General features: G+C 42.4%; 1 long non-coding RNA gene across 1 annotated transcript in view; it reads left to right on the top strand.

Annotated features, from left to right (window-relative positions):
- Positions 1-21,844, top strand: part of LOC117801393 — a 167,800-nt gene extending 145,956 nt beyond the window's left edge. Inside the window, exon 4 of the long non-coding RNA XR_004623883.1 lies at positions 21,749-21,844. This is a non-coding gene — a long non-coding RNA (uncharacterized LOC117801393). The remainder of the gene's footprint in view (positions 1-21,748) is intronic.
- Positions 21,845-27,043: the final 5,199 nt, after the last annotated feature.

The raw sequence follows: 27,043 nt of genomic DNA, 5'->3' as shown, positions 1-27,043 counted from the left end.
TCTGTGGAGTGCCTCGGGTGAGAAAGACCACCCATTTGTCTCTGAACTGCAAGCCAAGGAGAGTAACTTGCTGTAAAGTATTTATTTGCCAAATGATAATGTCAACTGCACAGACACCACGGTGGGTGGAAAATTACATGTCTGAGCCAGGGACAGTTGTACACTTAAAGGTTAAGATGAGCAAAGAATCCCTCCGGCTCTCCTCCCCAGTGAATGTCCAGGTCCACACAGGCAGATGCAGCCGAGCCCCTACGCTGGGGGTTCTGCTGAAGCAGCCACCACAGAGGGGGAGATTTTCATGAGTGATGCTTGTGGATCAAAGTAAAACCCCTGACTCGTGTGCCCAGGGGCGAAGATCTGAACCCCTGGCCTGAAAGACGGCTCTGTTGAAAGAACAGTAGTCCTCCCTATGCTGAAGTTGGCCAGTGGGAGTTTTTCAATTTGCACCTGGTGTTGGGCAGGAGTTCATGAAAATCCACAGAAAGGAATGTTTCCGACTTGAATGATGGAAGAGGAAAAAAAAAAGTTGAACGGGAGTCCTTGGGAATCATGAAAAGCACTGATTGAATTTGTGAAACAGAGACTTAAATCTTTGCCGAGGAGGATGCTTCTCGGAGGTCTGCCCTCCACGAACGCGTGTGGTGGGGCGTCTGCAGTCACCTCTGAGGCGAGCCTTTGGAAGGCGAGCTGAGTCGCTCACAGCCACCCGGGGGAGCCAGAAGGGCTGTCCTTTGCTGACCAGGAGTCCTTTTCATCTTCTCTTTCCAGGGCAGAAGGCTTTTCCCAGCCCACTAAATATTTAAAATCTGTACTCGGTGACAGCCCTTTCTTCACTAAACAGAAGATTTTTGGGATTTTCTAAACCCACTTCTTCTTTCCAAAGGGGCCAGAGTCTTTTTGTAAAATACACACTTTATTTCATCTAGAAATGTATCTTTTGCTAGTACAAAAATAATAAATGCTCATTACACAAATTTCAAAAGCCACTAAAGAGGCTAATAAAGAGACTTAAAGTCACCCTGAATGTTACTCCAGCTTTGACCACCATCAAAGGATCAGAGCGTCTTCTTCCAGACTTCGTTTTCTACGCATTTAGCAATATACAAGAAATGCATTTTTTAAACTACAGAAGAAAACCCAAATGTATATTCTAGACCTTGAAACTACAACAACTGAAGTTAAAATTACTGAACACCACAGTGTTGCTTTGCTGAAAGGATACCTCTGTATTTCTTTTTTGTTTGACTTTCCCGAGTGTTTGAAATTGTGGACCAAATACCTCTTTGAGCTGTTAGTTTCTTGTCACTTTCTCCCTCCTGCAACCATTTTACTGCTCATTCTCCAAACCCACTGCTCCTGAAGCTTTTCCCTTCTAGGACTTGAGGTCTCTATGCCCAAGATTTCCAAATATTTGTTCTGTGTGATCACAAGGCAGACATCTTTTTTTTTTTTTAAGATTTTATTTATTTATTCGACAGAGATAGAGACAGCCAGTGAGAGAAGGCACAAGCAGGAGGAGTGGGAGAGGAAGAAGCAGGCTCCTAGCGGAAGAGCCTGATGTGGGGCTTGATCCCACAACGCCGGGATCACGCCCTGAGCCGAAGGCAGATGCTTAACCACTGTGCCACCCAGGCACCCCACAAGGCAGACATCTTAAACATAATGCGGAAATGTGAAAATGGAGTTATGCCGTGAGTTCTGAATGCTTAAATGAATAAACTTCCTCTTTGAGAAGTAGAAATGATCTAAATGGTTTCATTTTTGGCACATTGCTAGTTTTGAGAAGTTGAGGAAATGTTTAAATGACTTGTCTGAAAAATATTAGGCAGGCCACATGTTAAGACACTTTGGAGTGAAGTGATAGGAAGTAGGGTGAGGTAGATAGGGAGTGATTCACTGCACGATCTGGATTCTAGGGCTGTGTCCACACTAATGAGGGGAAGGACGGCACTGTTGATCCAAGTAATGTGGAAATCTTCGCCATGTTTCACTTAAATGCCCTGTAACTTTTTTACAGAAAGGGCTGTTCTGACACTGGGAGCTCCTGGTCTCCTCATCAGAGGAGCCTGCTGGCCCCATCACTCATGATTTCACTTTCCATTAAGATGCTCATTTGCTCCCAGGTGGACTTAGCTCAGCTCTGTCTTATTTCATTGTGGTCCTGCTTAAATGTGGTTGAATTTGTCAGTGTGCTAGGTTCAGACTGTGGTCAGGGTTAAGATCATTTGTTAAGCGGATGGAAGCAAAGACTTCAGAAAGGCACATTGGACTTTGCAGTACCTTCATGAAAAGTTGAGAATCTTGGGTGTAGATAATAACGATAATGAAAATGTTTGATCTCTGACTATGTGCCAGGCACTGCGTCAGACGCTGTATAAGCCTTATTTCATTTAGTTCTCCATCGACCTTAGGAGGTAACTACATTTCCTATTTCCAGCTCACAGATGTGTACACAAGGCTCAGAGAGGTTAAGTCACATGCTCAGGATCACCCAGCAGCTAAGTTGCAGGACCTTGGTTTAAACCTCGGCCATTCTACTCTAGAACCTTCCCTGTTACCTGTTGCTGCCTCCCCTTGTCGTCCTGGAGTATTTCTCATCAGCTGAACCCAGTAAGGGCATTTCAGGCTGGCAGGGACTCTCAACTCTGGATGCACATTGACTCCGGGCAGACCTTTTGAAAAATACTCAACCCAAACGCAGCCCCCAGAAATTCTGATTTAATTGGGGTTGAGGCCAAAATTGATATCTTCAGTTAGGTAGAGGCCAGCATTTTGTTTGTTTGTTTTAAAGTGACTCCAAAGCTCAGGCAAGCTCTGGGTGAGAGATATATTTTCTTCTGGGAAATGGATACATCAACTGCAGGAGTTTAAAGCCTTCCCCTTAGTCTTTTCACCTCATTCAGAATGCCCAGCCTTCTCTCCCACAGACACACCCATCTCAAGAATCATCTAATCACTCCGGCTTGCACTCCCTAAGTAATTCTGTATTTAGTTTGGCCCAGATATTGGTGTGGAGAGTGCCTTATAGTTAGATTTTGATCAATTTATGTGTGCTACATCTTCCCAGCCCGTTAATTTGTACAGTCCTTAAGGGCAAAACTGTCTTCTCCAACTTCTCTTTGCCTGAAGATACCTTGTATGGTGCTGTGTGTGCAGGGGTATGAAAAACGCTGGCTTAGTGGCAAAACTACTGTGGGATTTCAGACCTGTGAGAGAGTGTGCAAGGAGCCAAGAAGAAACCTAAATCAAGTATTAGTAGTGTTTTATAATAATTGTATCTCTATTTATGGACTCAGTAAATAGTTACTGAGCATCTACTCTGTGGCCCTCATACTCTAACGAGAGACATAGAATTGTCATGCATATAAATCCATCAATGAGTCATTTCAGATAGTATCCTGAAGGAAATAAAAGTAGTTAATGTGGAAACGAGTGACTGGGTGAAGAGGGCCTTCAGGACAACCGGGGAAGGTCTTGCTGAGGGAGGGGACGATTGAGCCTGATGTCTGAGGAGATATCCATGGAAATTCTGGTGAGTGCTCCAGACAGAAATCTTGGAAGCAGGCATAACTTTGTGTGTTTGAGGAATAGGAGCAAGGCCTGTATGGCGCAGACACACCGAATAGGAAGGCTAGTGGGGAGGTCAAAGATGCCTGCTGTGCCAGATTCTGCAGGCCTTGAATGTCAGAGTCAGAAGTATGGGTTTCTTTGTGGGTGTAATAAGACTTTTTAAAATTGCAATTCACAGTCAAATGATGATGCGAATGTAAATATATGTTATATGTTGCCCCCCACCCCCCACCCCCGAGAGGCAGAAGGGCCTTAAGGAAATTCTACTAGTGACCCCCTAGGGTAGGGAAAGCTTCAGTGTATTGGGTTCTCTTTCTTCCAGCATAACATTTCCCTGACACAGTGTTCAAATGCCTGAGGGACACATTATCATGCACTATGGGTTTTTTCCTAACTGTGCTGAGAGGTGAGGAAAGGCCTATCCCTGACAAAGTGTTTATCTCATTTTGCTCTGGTGGTAACTTGGCAATAGTGGAGTTGTGGCTCGTTGTGCCAGTTATAACATCAGTCGACTACAGTGCTCAGCTTGGCTTTTCATTGTTTTAATATGAAACCTCTGAGAAGTAGAAATGGCTGATAGACACTTGGTGTGTCAGTTATCTATGCTGAACAACAAATTGCTACCATCTTAGCAGCTTAAAATGAAACACATTTATTACTTCACAGATTCTGTGAGTCAGGCCACAACCTAGCAGGGTACCCTGCTCAGGGTCTCAGAAGGCTTTCCTCCGGGTACCTACTGGGCTACGTTCTCATTTGGAGGCCTAACTGGGCAAGAATCTGCTTCTAAGCTCCCCCAAGTTTTGGGGAGAATTCATTTCCTTCCTCATTTCCTTGCAATTGTAAGATGGAAGCCTCTGGCTTATTGGCCTCTGTCAGCCGGAAGCTGCCCTAGAGGCTGCTTTAGCCCCTTGCCATGTGGGCCAATCTGCCAGCAAGATAGAGGCTTACATTAACACAACATAATAATGGAAGTAATAGTCTATCACTTTTGCTATAGTCTGTTGAGTTAGAAGCAAGTTCTAGGTCTTACCCATACACAAAAGAAGAGATTGCACAAGGGTATGCACACCAAGAATACAGAACTAAGAATCATGGGCCATCTTAGAGTCTGTCTACCATACTTGGTTTTATTTTAAAAAAAAAATACTTGTCTTTGGAAGTTATAACTAATGTAATAACATTCAGTGGTTGTTGATAAGCAGACATCTTTAACATTTTCCTTTTATAAATTTAAACTTTGTTCTCCATGGGTCCATCCCAGAGTTAGAAGGGGAGGTACAACTTTGAAACATTACTTTAAAACTGGTTTGTAAACTAACAGATGTCTGCACAGATACTGATTTTTTGGGACAGTCCAAGGCTCGCTCCCATCTTTTTGAGGTAAGACCACTTCTTCCCGTTCTATCTCATAAGCAGCCAAAATAAATCTACTGAATTTTTCAACCTGCCTTTCTAGGAGACAAGCCTTCCCTGGAATATTTGCAGAGTGAACATCCTCCATGCATACTCACATGATGCTCTGTCATCTTTGGGAAGAGAGCCAAATATTATAAAAAGTTGCCAGGGAAAAAATGGATCACAGCAAAATAACCTGGGCATTTAACCAGATTGAATTTGGCATGCTTGGTGTCCGTACACTTTTAGTAAAGATTTGCCTTTTATTGTCACTCTTGCCTCGCCAGTATTTTAGTGGTTCCTTCTGCTTCTGGAAATTGGAGGCCCTGAGACACTAGGTCTCAAGTGTGGTGTTGTCAGGTCAGACACAGTACAAAGAGCGGCTTGGAAGGAGTACCAAGAACCCCATTACTGCCATATTCACCCCGCCTCCTCCCTTCCCTGTTACCACCTCCTTTTCCTTGATATGGACAGTGTGTGTTTTCTCAGTCTTAGGTAAAGTGCCATGCCAACTAAGCGCTGGGACTAGACAACTGTATCCACACTCTTCCAACCAGATTGCTGCCCCCAGACCTCTCTCACTGAGAACATCCGGACTTCTTCCATTTCATGTTGATATCAAAAGAGAGCTTTAGAAACATTTATATCTTTTTCTTGACCCTTCCTTTAGAATTCAAAGGGGGAAAAGTCACTTTAAATATTGTCTGAAAATGGGGCACTTGGGTGGCTCCTTAGGTTAAGTGTCTGCCTTGGGCTCAGGTCATGATCCTGGGGTCTTGGGATCAAGCCCAGTATCAGGCTCCCTGTTCAGCAGGGAGTCTGCTTCTCCCTCTCCCTCTCCCCCCACCCCTGCTCCTGTGCTTTCTCTGTCTCTTTCTCTCAAATGGATAAATAAAATCTTAATAAATAAATAAATATTGTCTGAAAGACAGATGTGAGCTAGCTGTATCCCAGGCCCAGACTACTGGTTTTCTTTCTTCTCTAGAAGGTAGTGGTTGCCAGCCTCTGTAGGTTTCCTGGGTCAAAGAAACAGAATTTAGAACCTGTAAGTGTTGATCAAGACTGATGCCACAACTTTGATCAGTTAAGTATGAATAAATCAGAAATTTATGGTTTAAATTCCCTTTGAAATACATACACACTTAGAGGTTAAGGGGGGAAAGCGTTTGGCAGAATACATCTGAGAAGCTGCCAGCCATACAATGCTTGAAAAATAGCCAGATAGTATTTGCCAGACCTAAAAGCAGCCAGGTTTGCTCATCTCCACATTAAACGAACATTAAGGTCTTTATCTATTGACCTGAACCTACAAAAGTGGGGAATTCTAGAGCTCAGACTAATGTTTTTTTGGAAAAATCACCTTCTACTGCCTAATTATTGTTGAGATCTCTGCGCGATGTTGCATATCTAATGCATGATATTCAATAATACGCAAGTGTGGAGTTGGCAAATAAGTCAAGAATGTTATAAAGAGGGCAGGGACCAATTAGCCTCATTAGGTTGAGCAAGCATAAGAATAAGTGATGGCCCCTGACTGCAGGAAGGAAAAGGTAGATGAAATGTTAGAAAAAAAGGCATTACGTAATAGGCAAGGCCACAGCAGCATCAGGATATAAAATCACTTTCTAAAGAGCCCAAGATAGAAAGCACACAACAGACACACTTTTGCAGAAAAAAGAAGTATTCAAATAATAGTGATAATTACTATTTATGATTATTACTGCTACAATTTATTAGATGCCTGGCAATGCTTACCTTGCATGTTGTGTGGTAAGCCCTTTGCATTTACTGTTGAGAAACCTAACAGCCCTGCAGCACAAGTACTTAAACAGTTAGTGTGATTTCTCTTGTAAAATTCCTAATTGAGATCTTGAAGTCATGTTATTGATCATCTGAATCTTAGATTTTATAGAAAGGTATCTCTGAGCAGCCAGAATGCCTGAGACTTAGAGGTTCTTGCAGATTTCCAACCATTCGAATATCCTGTCTTGCCCAGTCTGTCCCAAAGTGATGATCTGCCGCATATCATAGAGTCAGTTTAACAGCTGTGAGGAATTGGTGGCCCAGTCCATGCTCAAATTTGCTGAGAGGGTGCAAATAGTATTTCTTAGAGTTAATGGGCCAAGTGATGTTTTTGGATATACCCACCTGGCCAATTCTTTATTGATTCTGATATGTGAGATAATATTTATTGAGAGCTTAGCATGTGTCAGATACTGTTGTGATAGTTTCTATATATAGTAATTAATCTTTATAATGACTTTATGCTGTAGTTTTTAGTCACGGGTGACTAATACTTTGAGGTAGTGTTAGAATTGACTAACTGCATAACAAACGTCCTCAAATCTTAGCGACTTCATACAATAACAGATTTATTTCTGCCTTACCTCCCTGTCAAGTACATGATGGTTTGGGAAAGCAGCAACAGCATTAGAGGTCTCAGAATCTTCTCCTGGATCTTGTGCACCTGACAGGCAGACCATGAGAGGAGAGAAGGAGCCCAGAGGATCTCGTATGAGGTTTTAGGGGTCAGCCCAGGAGTGTCATTCCCACTTCTGCCCACATTCTAAGAGTCACTACTGGTCACCGGGCCCCACAAAGATGAAGAAAGAGAATGGGAAATGTGGCTTTCTTGTGTTCCCTGGAGGGAGAAGAAACAGCATGGTAGATGCATAGGGATACCTCTGCCCCAGAGAGGTGTTGCTATTATCCCTGCTTTATAGCTGAGAGAATTAAGGCAGTGGAAGTTTCGATACCCAAGATCATGTAGTTCAATACCCAATGTAAGAGTCGGTAAGTAGGCTGATGTTTCAAAACCAAGTAGTCTTATTTCTGAGCCCATGCTTGTAACTACAACTGTCTACTGCCTCTCAATTATTGCTGGGTCAGAAACATTATTCTCAAGTTATCACTATTTGGTTTGACGGTTTTACCACAGATCTAGCCTCAGACTATTATTTAAAGATTTTTGTGATTGGGTAGGTGTGCCATTTACAGAGTCCCCAGTCATGGATGATAATGAAAGGCAGTTAGACAAACAGCACAGAATTCTAAACTCTGTAGGAACATTTTACATCAACTTTTCACCCCCACCTCCATATTCTTTCCTATCTCAAACCCACCCACCCACTTAATAACCACCAGTACCACCACTACTGAGAAAAAAGAAGGAAATTAAAAAAAAAGAAAGAAAGTCCTGATAAAGCTTTCACAGTATTGAGAAGGTCAAAGGGAGTTGAACGAGTTAATATCTGCCGGCACCTGAAATTAACCAGACATTTGGCTCTTTTCCCAAAATAGATGGTAAAAATATCAGACCACGAGCTCTGAATGAGTTTAGCCCAACCTTCAGCCTCCATGATTTTGCTTACCCTCCACTGCTATTTCTCATGTGTTCAAATCCATCTCACTGAGCCTCCCCCGTGGTGCCTTGCCCTGAAGTCTTAGAGACATCCTCAGATTGGCCTGGTCAGACCCTTGGAAAGCTTCAGAGTGCTGCCTGTCAGATGTGTACATGTCAACACACCACCTGTTCTGGCAGGAAACCAATTTTCTTTTCTATTTCTTCCTCCTTTGGGAAATGTGCCTGTTTCTGGCATCTGTCCCCATGTATCCTGCTCACACACTGAGACAAAGAAGTCATTTCATTTCTCAAGCCGTCTTTCCCCCTTAAAAAAAAAAGTTCTTGCGTTCTCTCCTAACAGCCCTGTTGACTCCTCCATCTTCCTCTATTTCATGTATTTAAAATTATTCTTGTTTCCTTGTATAATATTCTTGCTCCATTTTCTCTTAAAGTTCCCTTCTTTGTTTTTGTTTGGAGTCTTCATCTTTTTAAAATCACCTTTGATTATATAAAAGAACCCCTCTTAAGTAATCTAGGGTGTTTTCATATGCATCAACCACTGATCTTAATGGTTTTCGCTGCTGTTCTGGAACATTTTGTCATTTATCTTTAGACAAGTTTGACTCTTTGCTTTTCTTTCTTCCTAATAGTGCATACTAAATTATAGATAGTATGAGTGAGAAAACATGGCAGTATTGAAATACAGGCTTATGCTATTGATCTATACTTTAAGAAACACTGCTTCCTGTATTTCTTAAGAGAACATTGGACTTACTCTTTTTTTTCCCCCCAAATTCCTGCCACCTCTGTTGTTTAAAACATGATTTCTTTGGAGGGTGAAAAGAAATGAGTTCCAGCGAGGTTGCTTCACTGCCGTGTAGGCAGGTCAGATGGATTCTCTTCTTCCTACAGAATCATCCTGTGATCTTGGTAAAGTGAAGCTGCAGGACAAAAGTGTATTTAAAGAAAGATATTATGGGACCGGAAGCTTAGAGAATTTAACTTTACTTCTGTGACTCAGATGCCTCCCATTTTAAGAAAGTCCTCTGAACACTGTGTACTTTGGTTTTGCCTTTTCATAAAAGGAAACCAATAAAAATATAACATCCACAATGTAGGCCCCTAACAAACTTCCAATAAATGGCTCGTTAAAATCCTTTTAAAAAATGGGGTGGGTGAAAAATTAATGAACTTACCAGGAAAATGAGATTTGTTTCCCAGGAATTAGTATTTTGTGAACTGTCTTCTGCCAAATTTTTGCCAGTTCTTCTCTTCCACTGAGCAATACTTGGATTTGCCAGATGTATTTCAAAGGGCATGAGAATTTTAGTGAAAAACACACAAAAGCAAGGTATAATGAGATATGTGGTGTGTGCTCTTGGACGTGGTACGGATTTACTTGTCATCACCCGTCTGTCCTCTCTGAGACACGGTGTCACCGTCACTAATTCTGCAAATTGTCAAGGCAGAGCCCATGGGCTCAAATCTTGGCTCCATTCCCAATGAGCTCTGTGATTTTCGGCAAAATTGATAACCTCTCTAAAGGTTAGTGTTGATTGGTAGGTAAGAAAGGTTAACCTCTCTAAGACCTTAGTGTCGTCATTAGTAAAGTTCTCTTTGGGAGCCATAAGGATCACCTGAAGAAAAGCAAGAGGAGCACTTACTACAGTGCCTGGCATATTATTAATATGCAACAAGTGGCTCTCCCATAAGCTTAGGGGAGAATATTCTTAAAATATTAAACTAGTCTCTCTTCCTCTTCCCTTCAAATATTAATCCCTAGCAAATCTCGTTTCCTTAAATTCCTTTGGCCCTTACAGTTGATTGCCACAGGGAAAGAGAGGGTAGGCAGATACTTAAACTCAGAGGTTATCATTTTCCTCTGAGTTGAAAAGCTAATGTTTTGAGTTCATAGTGTGAAAATGACCTTGAAAGCCAAGTTTTTTTGGGGGGAAAAAAAAAGAGCCTTCTACTTTATAAAGATTTCCTTTACTTATCTAGAGTGAAGTCTGGTAAATTTGGACTCCAGAGCTTTATTTATAAGACCTAGAAAAAGGAAGAAGGAAGATATGATGTAAGAATAAATTTCATCTGACTGAAAGGGAAAGTAAGAAAGCCCTTCAGGTTCCAGAGAGAGGAGTCCAGGGAGGGAGAAGAAAGAGTGGCAAAGTATCAGAACTGAGGACCATGACTTCACCATCAAGATCAAAATTCCCAGTAGAAGAAGGTTTGAGAAACTCTCCCAGGAGGTTGACAGATCCCAAACATCTCAAGATAAATGTTAGTTAATTCCAAAGCCCTTTAGGGGGGAGCTCCCTGTTTCCATCATAGCATTGGAGCAGCGTGGCACCACACACACACGGGAGTTCAGAAAGGCAGGAGGTACCCTTCTTGGTCCACAGGAGCTCCAGAACCCTCATGTGTCTAAGTAGAAGAATCAGGAAGTGTTTTAGGCCCCTGAACCACAGAGGGACAGAGAATGAGAAGGCTATTTTATTGTGCTGGGTCTTCATGTCAGGAGGCTATAGCAGAAATCACAACTTCTGCTCCATGTGCGAGGTGCAAATGAGTTAAGCTGCATCACATTAGAGACAAGAGTGGGCAACAGAGACAAGATCCAAACAGTCACATCATGTCAGGCCGGGAACATCCAAGGACAAAGACATAGTAACCCTAGAGTAGCAACATTAACTTTTCTCTGCTACCTGTGAAAATAAAGCACCCTCCAATAAGATAAGATCTGAGAGAGAAAAGAAAGAGTCTATGTTTACTTTTGCACATCTGAATATAATTCATAAATTTCTGACCTTTCTGTGAAAGTAATTGAGGATTGGCCTCATATCGAAGCTGACTTTCAGTTTCTGTGTGTGTGTGTGTGTGTTTGTCGGGAGTGGGGAGGGAGCAGGGTGGTTAGCATAGGACATCTAACTACCTCACAGAGATGGGAACAGAGAAAGCTATCTTTTGGAAAATAAATTTTGAAGCTCCATGGAATAATAAAGGTAGTCTGTCACAGTAACTTTATTTTTCCCTGTGAGAGTGGGTCACCTAAGGGCATCCACCAAAACACCCAGCCTTTAGCCGTTCCACGCCATGCCAGCTGTTTAGCTATAGGAGTAGTCCTAAACAAAGTTTATGCGTCCTAATCAGATATATCTCACTACTTACTGCCTGAAGCACTCCCTGTTTGGTGCTGAAGTAATTCGACTAAAAATATACCTACCAATCAACACCTCCCTGTTGTTTCTGGCTACATGGACGCTCAGGGCAGAAAAAGTCTCCAAATAGACTTCAAAGAGCCCATAGCTCTTCAGGACACCAATTCACACCAGTGTTGTGGAAAGCAGAATAGATGTGTAGCACAGTTACCAATAATGTCAACAAACTCAAGGTGATAGCGTGTGAAATGAGGTTGTTATTTTGATGACACTGATTATATCAACTGTTCCTCCTTACAATCATAGAGTACTTTTAGATCACGGACACTAAAATTACCAACCAGTAATTTGGAGATCAAATTTACAGCAACCCATTCAAAATAAATTGGTTCATTTTGGCTCCGTGGCATTAGGCAACAGAAGGAATGTGAAGTTCTCAAACTGGTTTGTACCACATCTTTGTAGCTCAAGCTTGATGCAAGTTCTGGACAAATGGTTCTTGCTCAACTAGGAGGTCATTTCTGCTGTTGTCAGAATGGAAATCCCAAAAGCACATATTTGAGAGTCCACAGGCTGTCTTCAGATTATCTTTAAAAAGCTTCAAAAGCTTTGTTGGAAAATTATTTTGTAACCCAGGTCATCCTGCTTCATGAGGAATCACTATGTTCCTGAATATCCATCAATCTTATTCCAAGTCACCATATTGAATACAAGAAGTACTGTCCCCTCCTCAAGAATTTCTAAGCATCCCTGGATGGCTTACATTCATGGTGGTTGCTTATTTTATCAGTTAGGAATTGGGCCCAGTTGCATGTAACCATAATCGAACTGCTGTGGTTTAACCAAGCAGGAAGAGGGGTGTTGTTCCCACACATTTGAAGTCTGGAGGTGAGCAATCCCAAGAGATCTGTAAGGTCTTTAGTGTTCCAGGCCCCTTCAGTACTTCTTTCCTCTCTCTGTAATGGAGGACTTTTGCCTCATGCTTGCTGCCTGGTGGTCACAAGATGCCTGCCCCTTTCCCACACTAGTGTCTTTGCTCTCAGCAGAAAGAAGGAAGGCCTGAAAGGCCTAAAGGACTCAAAGGACTAAAAAAGAGGACTAGGGGACAACACCTGAGGCAGCAAAAGAAAACTTTCCCAGAAATCCCCAGCAGACTTTTCATTATGTCTCGCTGGCCTGAAATGAAAGTCCACGCCTTTGCTGTAGTCTGGGAAAGCAAGGATTTTAGACAGATACGTTCCTACCTGAAACAAAATATGAATAGGGTTGGTAAGGAAAAAGGGGAGCAGGAGCTCCCTGAGCACACAGCAGTGCCTACCACTCTTCCCACCCCTTTCTGAGCCACTGCACCCGGCTCCTCCACGCTGGCCATGTCTGGCCATTTCCTAACTATTGGGCAGAACCCGAACACTGTGTACCAGATCTACATGCCTTGGTAGTGGCCTTGCATCTTTCTGGGAGAGTTGCCTCCTGAGCATTTCTTTGTGATTGTCCAGCCTGACAGCAGATTGCTGAGACTACTGTATTTCCTTATTCATTCAATTAACACATTGAATGATGGTGGTACATCTATGTGTCAAGTACTGTTGTAGACATAGATAATATGGAAGGAACCAAAATCTTACAGCCCCTACCCTCTTGGAACTTACATCGTGGGGAAAACTGATTTTCAGCCCTTAGTCATCCCCACCTCTGTGCATGTTTGTGCAGGGGACAGCCTGCACCACTGTTTATGACAACCCTGGTAATTCCCCAGGATCTAGGCTTCTATCTATCCATTTCTATCAGAAGAAGTCAGAAATAAAGACAAAAAGGCAACAGACATTATTTTTGCTAAAAATGAGCCTATTTCCTATTCCAAGTCTCTTATATCATTAGGCAGAGCATTTGCCCTCTCAGTCTGAAGCATCTGCCTCTAAGTCATTCCATTTGTTCAGAGCTTCCTCGAGGAGAGCATTCTCACCTTTTCAGTTGCGTGAGAGATTTTGCTAAACACCAATTCCTGTTTCCACCTTTATAGCTACCAAGTTAAAAAAAAAATTGGGGATCCAGTGTGGGAACATCTTATCAAACTTATATCTAATGGAAATTCCTCATGGAGCAATTCATGCCCATCGACAGTTAGTTGCCTAGTTTCCCTGTACATTTTAATTGATAGTCTGTGCGCATTTTGAGGCTCCTTCATAAAATTCAGATTCAGTGTTTATGTCAATCTAGTTGATCTGTTGCTTTGAACTTTTACTTTGTTAGGGAAAATCTCAGTCTGACAAGGTCTTTTTCTCTTTCCCTATTGACTCAGAATTCCATAGGTAAAGACAATATACAATGCCAGTGTCCAAATAAAGGTATTCAAAGTGGAGTGGGATCCTTTGGAGATTCTGTATGTAGGTGATCAAGGCTAAAGTGGCTGAGTTTATGAATTTATAAACTTCCCAACATAAAGTCCTTATCAGACTATGTCTTCTCCAGCTACTGTGCTCTGTTTTGTGTTCTCTGTTCCAACTAAGCGTAGGATTTTCCTTCTGTCACCTTCACCTTCCCTAAAGAGCTTCTCCCTGCTCTGTCCAGCCATATCCTAAACCACAGTATTTCAAACCATTCTTCTTAAACTCACCATGTACTACACTGCCTTACCTGTCCTCACTCTGTTCTGCCTGACTTTTCCTCAAAACTTGCATATGCCTATGTCCAGCTACCCATCATCACACCCCTGTACTGATGCTGTTCTGGTTCTTCCCGAAATGATCAAACTTACAAAATGGATATCAGGGTCTTCCACACACTCAGGAGCTCCCCACTATATACTGTGTTACTCCTTGCCCAGAAAAGACCATCTGTACATGGGGCTGCTGCAGGTTTAAGATGCAAAATTTCTCTTCAGCATGCTCAATTTTCTAGGTAATTTATACTTGAGATTGCAAGTTAGTGGGTGTGTCATTGGTTCCAGCCTTCTCTGGGTGGTGACAGAATCATGGGGAGGCAATCTGTGTTTCCTCCGCCTACTGAAGATTCTCTGGGCCTAAGCAGGTACAATGCACCAACTCAGGCTTTGTTTTTCCAATCAGCCTTTGACTGAATCACTCCTCTTTGGGAGTCCACTGATTCCGGGTCCTCAGAGGAGTAGGTATAAAGAGAGGTACAATTCCATGCACATGCTATTGAAGAATGCAGAACTGAGCTCCAGTTTTCTTCCCAATAAAACAAGCAATTAGATATTTATCATAATTTGATATAAGAATTATGTGAGAAAATGTATAATAAAATCTTATTACATCACAGGTGCTCAACAAATATTAATTCACTGCTCCATCCCTATTACATCGTCATGTTGAGATATCCACTCTTCAGTTACATGGAGTCTCATTCCCTCCCACCCTGTTACTGTGAACCAGGAAAAGTCACATCCTATTTGTTTTTACATAAGGAAGAATCAGGGGATAGAAAGAACGTGAGGAATCATGAAACTATGATCTTGTTCATGGACCTGCCATTCATTATCTATGTGACTTTGGGCTAGTTCACTTGTCAGTAAAATGAGGGGTTTGGTTTGGAGGATTGCTAACATGTATATGTCTAATCTAAATCCCCTAAAGAACTTAGTGATGGGTACCCGATAAGCATGAGACTCAAGACATTTTTTAAAAAAGCTTTTATTTAAATTCATTTAGTTAACATCGTCATATTAGTTTCAGGTGTACAATAGTGGTTCAAGACTTCCAAACATCACCTGGTGGTCATCACAAGCACATTCCATAATCCCCATCACCTATTTCACCCATCCCTCCACCCACCTTCCTTTCTGGTAACTATCAGTTCGTTCTCTATAGTTAAGAGTCTGTTTCTTGGTTTGCCTCTCTCTCTTTTTTCCCTTTGCTCGCTTGTTTTGTTTCTTAAATTCCACATACTCAAAAGTTTGTAATAGGCTCATGGNAAATGGATGAGTGTCCAGTGCCTTGGCATTGTGATCATACCAGGTCTTCCCCTGATGGGCTCATTCAAGTCTGACAGACTAGAGAGCTTAATAATGCTGTAGCTCCTCAGGCCCACAGAGGAAAAATGTCCCTTCAATCAAGCCCAGTCCCAAGCCGGATTCTATGAACCAGCCAACCAAGTCATAAAAGGTACATCCTCCCCTAAACTCCATCCATCCATCTCAGCCAACAAGGATCATGTGGGGATGCTAGTGAGAATGACAGATTGAGAGATAGGAATTTAAATTCAGGTTCTGCAACTTCCCTTTTGTTTCATTCCCACAGCTGATGATGGAAGCTAAGGTACACAACTGGTGAGCAAATGTTTGGCACCTTCTCCACCCACAGACAGTGTCATGAAGTTCGGTATTGATGTTGAGCGTGGCTCTGAGATTAGGTAAAAAATGCTATATTTGTCAGATTAAAAAATTTCCAGTTCTCCTATCATATTTCTGTATATTGAGAAAGGTTTTTCCTTTTATTTGCAGTTACACAAAACCCAACAATTTGCATTACAACCCATCAATTTAAATGGTATCTTTGAGCCTATTTTAAACAAAGCTGGGATGAAGGTCCTGGTTCTTGATGTGTTCATGCTACCATTACAAGAATATTTACCATATTGATTTCTAATGAGCTAGTTTGGATTTTTCTTTAAGAAGACTAAGACAAGGGGTACCTGGGTGGCTCAGTCAGTTAAATGTCTGCCTTGGGCTCAGGTTGCGATCTCAGGGTCCTGGGATCGTGCCCCACATCAAGCTTCCTGCTCAGTGGGGACCCTGCTTCTCCCTTTCCCTCTTCCTGCTGCTCCCCTCCCTGCTTGTGCTCTCTCTCTCTGTCAAATAAATAAAATCTTAAAAAAAAAAACGAACAAAAGAATGCTAAGACAAGATCATTCTGATACAACTTCATTTCTGCCTCTGAAGGCCTAGAACCTCAAACTGAATACAAGTTTTCATAATTAATTTAAATTGGCCAAAGGTCAAACTGCAGGGAGGAAGGGATTGGAAATTGGTCACCAAAGGGGAATGCATTGTCCAGTTCAAAAGGTAAGTTCACCTTCATCTTAGCACATTCCTCATTTGGAAATCTGGACTAGAAGGCAGTAAGGTAAAGAGATACAACTCTTCTTAGGATGTGAGCTAGCTCCTGGCTGTTTTCAATTTTCACACATTCTTTAGTTTAAGGATTTGCCGAAGGACTTAGAACAGATGTTATGAAGGCTGTCAACTCAAATGTACCTAGGCATAACTAATATATCCTGCTTCATCGGTTTGTAATATGAAATAACCTCACATTTCTGTGAATGTTCAAATTATAATAATTCCAATTCCCTGTTTTCACTGAGAAGAGGTCTATACTTTCTTTTCAGGTCATTGCTCATGAGAAGTCTAAGAACCTAAGTCCACACAGGCCAACACAATCTCTCATGGAAGAAGGTGCTAGCTCTTGCTGTGTCACTACTGAAAACACTGACCTGTCAGTCTAGTGCAGGCAGAAGGGCTGCTACCATCACCCGTCTAGGGACCAGGGGAAGATGGCAGGGCAGAGTGCTTCTCTCTGAAATGCCATGTTCCACTCAGGCATGGGGCTCCGTGCCGTAGCAAGCTGGGTTCCAGGAAGATGAGTCTTTGTGATGAGTTTTCTTTTCTCACATATTCTGCCATTTGCCACTGGGCATGGTCATGGTGTGATGATGACTGAATCTGGAAGGGACAGTATCCGTGCCAGACCAGCTCTCCTCTTGGGTAATCTTGTTCTTAAGCTTAGGACACTCAAATGTGCCTGATGGTGAAGTTCCCCTTGGGTCCCATCCCAGTGACTTTTCCTGCTAAATTAATTCAATTGAAAAGATTTCAGTGTTTCAGAGATGTTCTTAATAACTTGGAATATCTAAAGTAAGGACTCTGATTCCTGTTTCTCTTTGGATCTCAAAGAATCACATTATAAACATGAGAGTGGTACATGAAAGAGTGACACTGTCTAATGCCATTGCCAAGAGCAGCCAAGCATTAGGACTTTGTCAAGTCAGTGAATACTCTGTTACAAGCTTTCTGTGAGCACAGTGGGTGAGCTCTAGCCTTACATCTGCCAAGCCTCTCATGTGGCTCAGCCCAGAACAAAAATGTCTATGTCAAAGTGACTTGATAACTAGAATCAGAAACAGCAACTTCTAAATGGCCTTTCCCAAGAGTAATAATAAAGATAATAATTTTGAGTTCAACATCGTTGGGCCATCAGTAATAGTTTGTGTGAACAGTAATGGTTTGTGAGAATTGATTGAGTACTTTCCATACATACATTAATACGCAGTGGAAAGGGAAGGGTAAGAGAGGAAGAGCCCTGAGCCCCCACACGTGCCAGTCCTGTGCTAGTCTTGATGTCCCTGCAAAGCTAAGGCTCAGAGAAGTTAAGGAACCTGTCCGTCGTCACAGAGCCAGTGCATGACAGAGCTGGGATACGGAATCATGTCCTCCTGATGGTAGTAGCATCTCTGCTCTTAACCACTGTACCCTAGGTCCTCTCTGTGTGAGCAATAACGTAAGCTGTTAACAAATCACATAAGCAGAAGTGTAGAAAGCACAGGGTCTGGGGTCCCTCTAAAACTATCTCCTCCTCTCCTCACATCTCTGCTCCATGCCAGGTGTGCCTTGGTGATTAATGCCTCTGACGCTCTGGGTGTGTCCAGATGATATGCTATCTACAGCCCACAAATGGGAAATTTCAAGATGGTGTTCTTTAACAGGCTTGCCACCAAATGCTGTCAGAAAACTAAAATTGTCCAGGCTATTTTGAGACCAAACTCAAAGTTTTATCCAGCTTCTTCCCCAAGTAAATTGATGTTCATGAATCTCAGAGCTGTTCTCTGCCTCACATGGGAGTCATATAGCTAGAATTTGTGCTCATTCAAATTCACATCCCTGCATGGACCCCAAGCCTTCTGAAAAGCCCAGTGGAATTATGTGGTCTCAGATGGAATCGGGGGCCTGTATTCATTAGCTTCAAAGTAAAGTGAGAGAGGGCAGGAGTTGACTCAGAACATGAACACAGTACCAAGAAGCAAATTAGAATTGCCCATTTAATGTTTACACATCTCCTAGGCTGGAGGTGAGTGTAGCTTGTTTACTTTTGAGTGTAAATTACTGAGTTTTCCCACCTTGAGATAGAAACCCAACCTGTGAGACAAAATCTTCTTTTCTTCCCTCCTTTTCTAACAAGTAGGGATGGCTTGGTGCAATGTGCATCGGTGTTCATTCCAGGTGAGAAAAGAGAAGGAAGGCTGCATATAAGATGCACCTGAGACTAGATGAGACAGGACACTCATATAAATAGTAGCAAGGACTGGAAATCTCAAGCCCCCTGCCCCCCCCCAATTATTGGCACTTGACACTTGGCCTTGGGTCCTGGAGTCCTCATCGTCACTGTGCAGCCCGGGAAGTGATGTGAGTGACACACACAGAGAACCTTTTCCTGGAAATGGGTTTGGAGGAGAGCTTATTATAAACAGTAAGCCCTTGTGTATGGGCTTGAAAATAAACTCAGACAGTGCATAAGGTTACGGTTATGTGTTGAAAGGCTACAATCCACCATCTGTCACCTCTCTACATGCCCTGACTGAAGCATTTGCCTCTGCCTGGAGTCTCGTTCCAGGAACTCTGACTAAGTTATCTGGCACTTCTTTATACAGAGGCAGGGATTTACGGTAGATGGCCATGGAATTGAAACTTATTTTTAAAAACAGATAATACTTTGGTCCCATTTAAGAAAGGAGGCGATGTTGTAGTAGATGGTCACGTGACCTTTCATCTGTCTGCTCGGTCCTGGTTACCCACCTGTGGCAGTCTCACGGACTCTTCTGGGTCAGTTTTCATGTATTTTATTCCTTAAGTGTAGATGATATTATCCAGTCATAGCTGTTATTGGCTTCAAGCTGGATGAATGAAAAACAGATACATGCTCTCAGGCTTGCCCCTCTGTACAAAAAAAATAATGATTTTCTATAATTGATTTTGATGGCACACTAAAGTTATCATTAAGCAGATAATATTTCTGGACCAGAACCTGTGTGTATGGGTCAGTTATCTCATCCCTTCTGCCATGATTTACATCTCAGTGGAAATGCTTCCTTCCTGTCTTTCTTTCTCCTGTGGTGCAGCTACAGTTCTGGAAATAACTGTATAATTTCAAGAGGATATTTGCTGTCAACTCAAAGCCCTTAGGAGGGCTCAAGGAAGAGTATGTTGGTACTTACCTAGGCAGAATGATTGTCCTGGTTATAATACCATTTTGGAAATTAGAAGTGTCTTGAGTCTTGTGATTTCATAAATTCCTGCTTGGCAAACAAGGATTGTTCTGGCATTGGGGGCCTGGGATCTAACATATCATCTTTTTTTACCTAAATCCTTTCTCTGTGAGTCCGCATTGTTGGGAAAAGTCACAACCCAGGAAGGTGCTGGCTACAATTCCAGTCTGACAGCCAGTGAACAACGCAGGGGTCTGGGGGAGGGCGGGGGGCTCAAATCTCTCCTGTCACTTCAGGGCATAGGGAGGACGGGCTGGGAATGTCACGGCTTCTCATTCCATTGGCTCACGTTCAGGTACAAGAACGAGCTCGAGGGCACACGGGGAAAGCATGGCTCCTGTGTTCCCATAAGATGGTCCCTGAAATAGGAACATTTCACGTATTAAATGAGTCCCAGTGGCAGCTGAATGCTATAAAAAGTTAGAAATTTCACCCTAACTACAGGTTCCCAGCCTGTGGGCTCTGGGCTCCTGACAGGCTGCAGTTTTGTAGAGGGTAGAAAGTTCACAATTGCGGGGAAAGAGCCTGTGTGATAGGGGTCATGCAAGTATGTCCAAGGTCATCTAGGAGAGTGGTTAAGGCTCTGGAGCCTGACAGACTCAAACCCTGCCTGTGCCTTTTACTGGTTGTGTGGCCCTAAAATAAGGTATTTAATTAACGTCTGAATGCTTCTGGTTCGTCATCTGTCAAACGAGGGCAGTGGTAATACTACCACCCCTTAGAGTGGTCATCTTAAATGAGTTAATATATGTGAGCTAGTGTTGCTCACGCAGTTAAAATGCAAGACGTTTGAGCTATGATTATTAGGCAGACATATTTGTGGCTGCTGTCATGATAAATTAAAAATATATGCATTTAAATGTGACTTCAATATATATGGTTTCAATGGATGGAAATCAAATGTAAAATTATCATCATAAGATGATTCTTATTGTCAGAAAGAGATGGAAGGAATAAAGAGGTGGTGCTGAGTTATTTCAAAACAGGGAAGAAAATACAACTGGCACACAGGGCCAGCGTCTCCTGGTGGGCACAGGAGACAGAGAGGCGGGGACCTGTGATACTTTTGGGAACTCATAAAAATGTTCTAAATTCTTTTAAAAGTAGAAGTAATGTTTTCATATGTAATTGCTAATATTAAATATACATTGATCTTTAGTGGGTATATATTTAAAATATAATTTTTTATATTTTTATGTGGGAAGTTGGCCAACGAAGGCAAATGTATCCGGGCCCACGGATGTCCTGTTGCAGCCCGAGTGCAAGTGCTTCTGTTACATTTGTTCACGTCCTTTTCTGTGTCCCCTGCTGAATGGGGAGGTCTTAGGAGCAGAGACTGCATCTTTTTCGCCTTTGTACGCACAAAGCCTCTCATGGTGGCTGGCACCTGACAGGCAGCCCAATAAATATTTGATGAAAGAAATGATGAGGATTTTGGGTGACGTGCAACAAGCCTGGTGCCTTGGAAAGAAGGGGGTTGTTCAGTGTCTTAGCCAGTCCATCTCAGTGCAGCCTAGAAGTGCCTTTGAAAGTGGCATTCTATGTAATGTGGATGAAAACCCAAAAGGAGGGGTATCTGGGTGGCTCAGTCAGTTAAGCGTCTGCCTTCAGCTCAGGTCATGATCCCAGGGTCCTGAGATCAAGTCCCACATCGGGCACCCTGCTCAGCAGGGAGCCTGTTTCTGCCTCTTCCCTCTGCTCATGCTCTCTCTCTCCCTTTCTCAAATAAATAAATCCTTGAAAAAAAAAATAAAAGAAAACCCAAAAGGACAGAAAAGTCACCAAGCAGGGCGAAAGAGAGACACGTACTCCTTTTTCTCTGGATTTGAGTTGAGAGCAGACTTTACATGAAAGACTGACCATTGAGCTCCACCTGGGGCCCAGCTTCTGGGAAGGGAGCCCCCACACGTGGGCCCTAGCGGAGTGGGGCTCTTCACAGCAGAAGGGGGAATGGACCTATGGAGATGTGAACCCAAACAAGTAACACCCTCCCCTCTTCCCTTAGGGCTCTTCTGGGTCTTCTGCTGCCTGAGGCCAGGAAAGGAAGAGGCCCCTGGTAGAACAGCAGCGCCCTGGGGAAGCCAAGGTCTTGGCAGCAAAGGAGCAGATACAGTGCAAGGTAAGTGGAATTGCCGAGGTTGTGCCCAGAGCGCACTGGGAGCTGGATCTGCTTCATGGAATACCGGGGACGTGGTTGGGCTCAGAACTGGGGAGAAGGTAAGTGTAGTCTTAGGAAAAAGGGAAATACTGTTACTTTGGATTTTTAAGTGAATCAAAAATCTCCTTTTGCTTCATTTCTTGTATTCAAAAATACTTCAGATATACTGTGAACTATTCACAATAGGAAATATACAGAAATTAAAATAACAACATGGATGATTCTTAGCAATAAAATATTTAGCAGTTTTTCATATGGAAAAGTTTAAACGTACAGAAACAGAAAGAATACTGCGATTTCCTCCATGTCCCTACCACCCAGCTCCCATTGTAGGCAGTCTTGCTTCATCTGTATGTTTTACCTCCTTCCCCCTCCTTTCTTATTTTGAAGGAAAGCTCAGACATCATAGAAAACCATTTTTATAATGTTAAAAATAACGAGAATTTAAAAAACATTTTCATGAATACATGGATGCAGTAAAACCGTATAAAAAGAAATTCAAAGCAATGAAAAGCGTAGCTCGTGGGGCGGTGATTACTGTACTGCACGTAGGCGGGGGTGGGTTACGTGTAGATTAGTGTCTGGGACTTTGTTTTCAGTGGCCAGTTCTGGGTACTTAACTCGTTAACTCGTTAAAAAGAGCTGATTAAAGGGACACCTGGGTGGCTCAGTCAGTTAAGCGTCTGTCTTTAGTTCAGGTCATGATCCCAGGGTCCTGGGATCAGCCTGAGTGGGCTCCCTGCTCAGTGGGGAGTCTTCTTCTCCCTCTGCCCCTCTCCCTGCTCTCTCTCTCAAATAAATACATAGAAGATTAAAAAAAATAAGTGATTAAAGAACGAGACGTAGAAGGAGACCATGTGGAACGAATACGAGAGGGTACGTGAACCGAGGATTCACGTTCACACAGTGCTGTGCACGGAAGTCCCATGGGTCCTCTTCACTCTCTGAGCCAACGATGTCATCATCTTCCTTTTCAAAGGTGACTAGAGTGTGTGGCAGGAGAGGACTTGGAATCCAGCTTATTGGAAGGCCGGGTTACGTGGGTAGAGCTCTGTGTCAGCAAGCGTGTCCATGTCCTATTTTGCTGTAACCCATTTCACTTTGCCATGTTCCTGCCTGAACTGTGGGATCCAGAACCACAACTTGCTGGAAGAGGCTGCAGCATGACTGCATCCTACACAGGAAAGGCTCATTCACTGCAGCCAAATGTACTGTGGGGGTTCCAAGAAGATGCCTGTGAGGCAAGGTTTATTTCTGGCAGGAAGGAGAGGTTCCAGAGCAAGGGGGAAGACTGGGAGGAAGAAAGAAGTAAGAGAGAGCGGGGAAAGGTGAAAGAGAAAGACAGAAAAGGAATGAATCAGGGGACAGTTTGTTCATAGCTATTTACAGTGTATATTTTCTCAATCCAAGATGTATTAAAATGGATGAATTGGAAGAACTGTTCCACTTTCAGCCTATGTCCTCGCTTGAGTTTTGAATTTTGATTGCCTGGGTGGCTCAGTCAGTTAAGCATCTGTCTTTGGCTTAGGTCATGGTTCCAGCGTCGTGGGATCAAGTCCGGCTACCTGCTCAGCAGGGAGTCTGTTTCTCCCTCTGCCTCTGTCCCTCTCCCCTCTGCTTGTGCTTGCTCTCTCTCAAATTAAAAAAATCTGTTAAAAAAATAATGACTTTTAATACAATTATGGTAGATGGAATTGATTGATTTAATTAACTCCCAGGGGTGAGGGTAGAGTGTAGTCCATTGAGACACCCTCTTTTTAACCCTGGCTCCGACCTTTTGAGCAGGTCATGTAAGCTCTCTGGTCCTCAGTTTCTACATCTGTAAAAACAAGGAGGTTGGACTAGAATATGTCCAGGGTCCATTTCAGATGTAACATTTTATGATAAAAGAAATTTTTGTATGGTTAAGTGACTTGAACCAGACCATGAATTGCATAGAAATGAATATTTCACAGGGATTTAAAAAAATGGTAAATTTGGTTTCCAACTCCCCAGATTAATGTTAAATTTCTATATATGAATTTGCTTAGGTCACGAATTCTCGTGTTTTTCTGCATTTCTTTATGACCTGCATAACTTCAGAGAAAACGAGGGCTGCAAAATCTTTTCCACAAAAGGCCACAATAAATGGAGCAAAACTTCCCTTGAATAAGACAGAGTTCTCTGAATGGGAACAGTCACTAAGTCAGCCTCCAATTCTAGATTCTGTATTCAGCAACAAAGTCACAGGTAGAAAATGGCTCTCTTATTTTGAGATCCACAGGATGCAGAACACTGGCCCTGAAACATACACACACACACACACGCAAACACACACACACACAACGGAAGGAAGCATCTTTTTGCCGTCTGTGCATTCTCATTTGGGGCCCAGAATCATGGCTTTTTTTCTTAGATGGGAACAAGTGACAAGGCCCAAGGTGCCAATGCCGAGCCCCTTTGTGCCCAAGGGAGAGATGCTGAGACAGGAGGGCAGGCTCTACCATCTGAGCTCCTGGGGGTAGGGGGTCATGGGGTAGAGAGGGTGGGACTGGAATCAGGATTAACATATCACAGGAAGTAAATAAAAAGCCCCGAATCAGGCCCAAATATAAATTGTTTTTAAAATATGAAGATCGATTTAGTGTGGGGAAAATATTATTTACTAAATAACGTTGGGATAACTTTGTTCAGTTGAGAAACCCCAAATTGAAACTTTAGCTCACATTATACACTTGTAAATACATTCCAAGTGGGCTAAAAAATAAATATAAAAGTAAAACTATGATCCATGTAGAAAAAAATGTATGACTTTAGATTGTGAAGTCTTTCCCAAGGCAGAAGCTATGAAGAAATAAGCAGATAAGTTTGACAATATAAAGATTTTATATTTCTGTAGGTGCTAAAGAATAAACATTAAAGGCAGAGGACAAACTGGAAAACATATTTGCAAAATTTGTGATGGATAAAGATTCAACATCTCCCTTACAGCAAGATTTCTTATTAGTCAATTCAGAAAAGATAAACCCTCAAAACCAGAAATTGACATGGGCAATAGGAAAGAAAGAACTACAAAAGAGCCTCAGGTATAGTCAAAGCAGTATAAATTAAAACAACAAGATACTATTTTGCCCATAAATCAAAGAGTTAAAAGACTGATAATACCCTTGGTAGCGGTGCGGTGAAATTAGCACTCTAAGATTAGATTTACTCTTGGCTCTGACTTTAGTATAAAATCTTAGGATAGACATTTAAGCTTTCTGAGCTTCAATTTTCTCATCTATAAAATGGAGCACATAATAGTCTCACAGGGTTAGGGTGAAGATTAGATGAGATAATGAATTTTAAAAGAACTTTGTAAATTCAAAAGCAGTATATACACAGGTATACGCAAGTATAATTATTGGGTCCTATAAGCCAAGTGGATCTGTGCTATACCTCAAAGAACAAAAGGCAAAGGAAGGGTTGAGTAGACTTGCTTCTCCATACCATCTCTAAGATACTACACTACTCACGTACGTTCCTTGAAAGAGCTGTGTGGCGTTGTAGATTCAGTAAACTACAATTTAGAGGTTGTGCTAACAAGGACTGAGATACTTGGGTGCTGCTCTAAGAGCAGCAGATACCATGAGGACCCTAAAAAAGGTGTTGGCAGGAATGGATGCCTGAAACTACCATTCCCTGGCAGCAGCCATGACAAGAGGTGGTGATGGAAGCCACTTCCAGTGACAGAAGCTTCCCCAGTGGAGCATGTGCTGAGAGTCCCTGGGATGGGACTGTGTCCAAGGAGAGCTATCACTAAGGACAACCTCAGTGAGCAGGAATTACCTGCAGAGCTGCCATTGAAAATCACAGGTCAGAGATGGCCCTGGGGAGATCCTGGGGGAGGTGGAGACCACCGTTTTTATTGTGTGTCGTGTTTAAAATGTGTGGGTTTTAGAACCAGACTTCTTGGATTCAAATCCTGACTCCCAATTGTGTGACCGTGTGGAAGGTCTCTGTGAATTAGTTTTCTCATTTGTTAAGTGTAGATAATAATTACATTTAACTCCTATGGTTATTGTGGGAATATATGAGTCAATACTCGTAGAGCATTTAAAGATTCCTGCAACATAATAAATACCTACTCATGTAAGTATTACTATTATTGTTGTGGTTATTGGGAACACCACTACTACTACCACCACAATCAACTAACTGAGGGCTTCAGAAGGGAGGGGGTGAGGGATTGGGATAGGCCGGTAATGGGTATTAAGGAGGGCACATATTGCATGGTGCACTGGGTGTTATACGCAAATAATGAATCAATGGAACACCATCAGAAACTAAGGATATACTGTATGGTGACTAACATAACATAATAAAAGATTATTATAAAAAATAAAATAAAATAAAAAGAGAGTAACAGCTTCTCCCTAGGAAACCTGGCATCATCAGAGCCTTAAAAATTCTAGTTAGCATCTCCATGCAAGCCCTAGAGCCCCTCTAACTCCCCCCCCAAAAAAGAAGTCTAATAGAGAGTTCCAATCATAACAGTAGGTTATTTCCCCTGCTACATAAAGAAGTCTTCATTTATCATTTCGCTCCTCCCCCTTTTTTCCATGCAAAGAAAGAATGTACACACTAGGGTAACTTACAGCATTCACAAAGATGCAGCTCCTTCTCACCCCCACCAGAGACCTTCCTGGGTTCACAGCCTCAAATTCATGCTCCAAATAAGTGCCCCCAGTGGAAAGGCCATTACTGTGCTCTGGCAAGAGAGAGGCCAAGTATAACTTTTTGCTTTCTGTATTCAACAGGAAGTTCGAATATCTCAACCATGAAAATTTCCTAAAGAATTTCTCATGATATTTTTGGAATGTCCAATGTGGAGGTGTTTGATTAAAAAATGAATGAGAGCAGGTCGAACTCCACTTCCCAAATTACTCTGCCCTTCCCTTCTGGGTCAAAGTGTGCTTTGTGCCCCGGTGTTAGTGGTGCTAGAAGCAAAACATTTTCCCTGTATAATTTGGAAAATAAAAAGATTTGAGAAACTAATTTTTAAGTGCAGCATTTGAGGGGGTGCTCTTTCCAGTGACACATCTAGAATGGGCCTACAGTCAGGCATGTCTGATCCCCACGGCCCCAAGATTGGTGCTGTTTACCGTTCATAACTGCCATTCA

Source organism: Ailuropoda melanoleuca, chromosome 3, assembly GCF_002007445.2.
Source record: "Ailuropoda melanoleuca isolate Jingjing chromosome 3, ASM200744v2, whole genome shotgun sequence".
NCBI classification, from domain to species: domain Eukaryota; kingdom Metazoa; phylum Chordata; class Mammalia; order Carnivora; family Ursidae; genus Ailuropoda; species Ailuropoda melanoleuca.
Note: the sequence above shows the minus strand (reverse complement) of the source record. Positions and strands in the feature narration are given on the sequence as shown.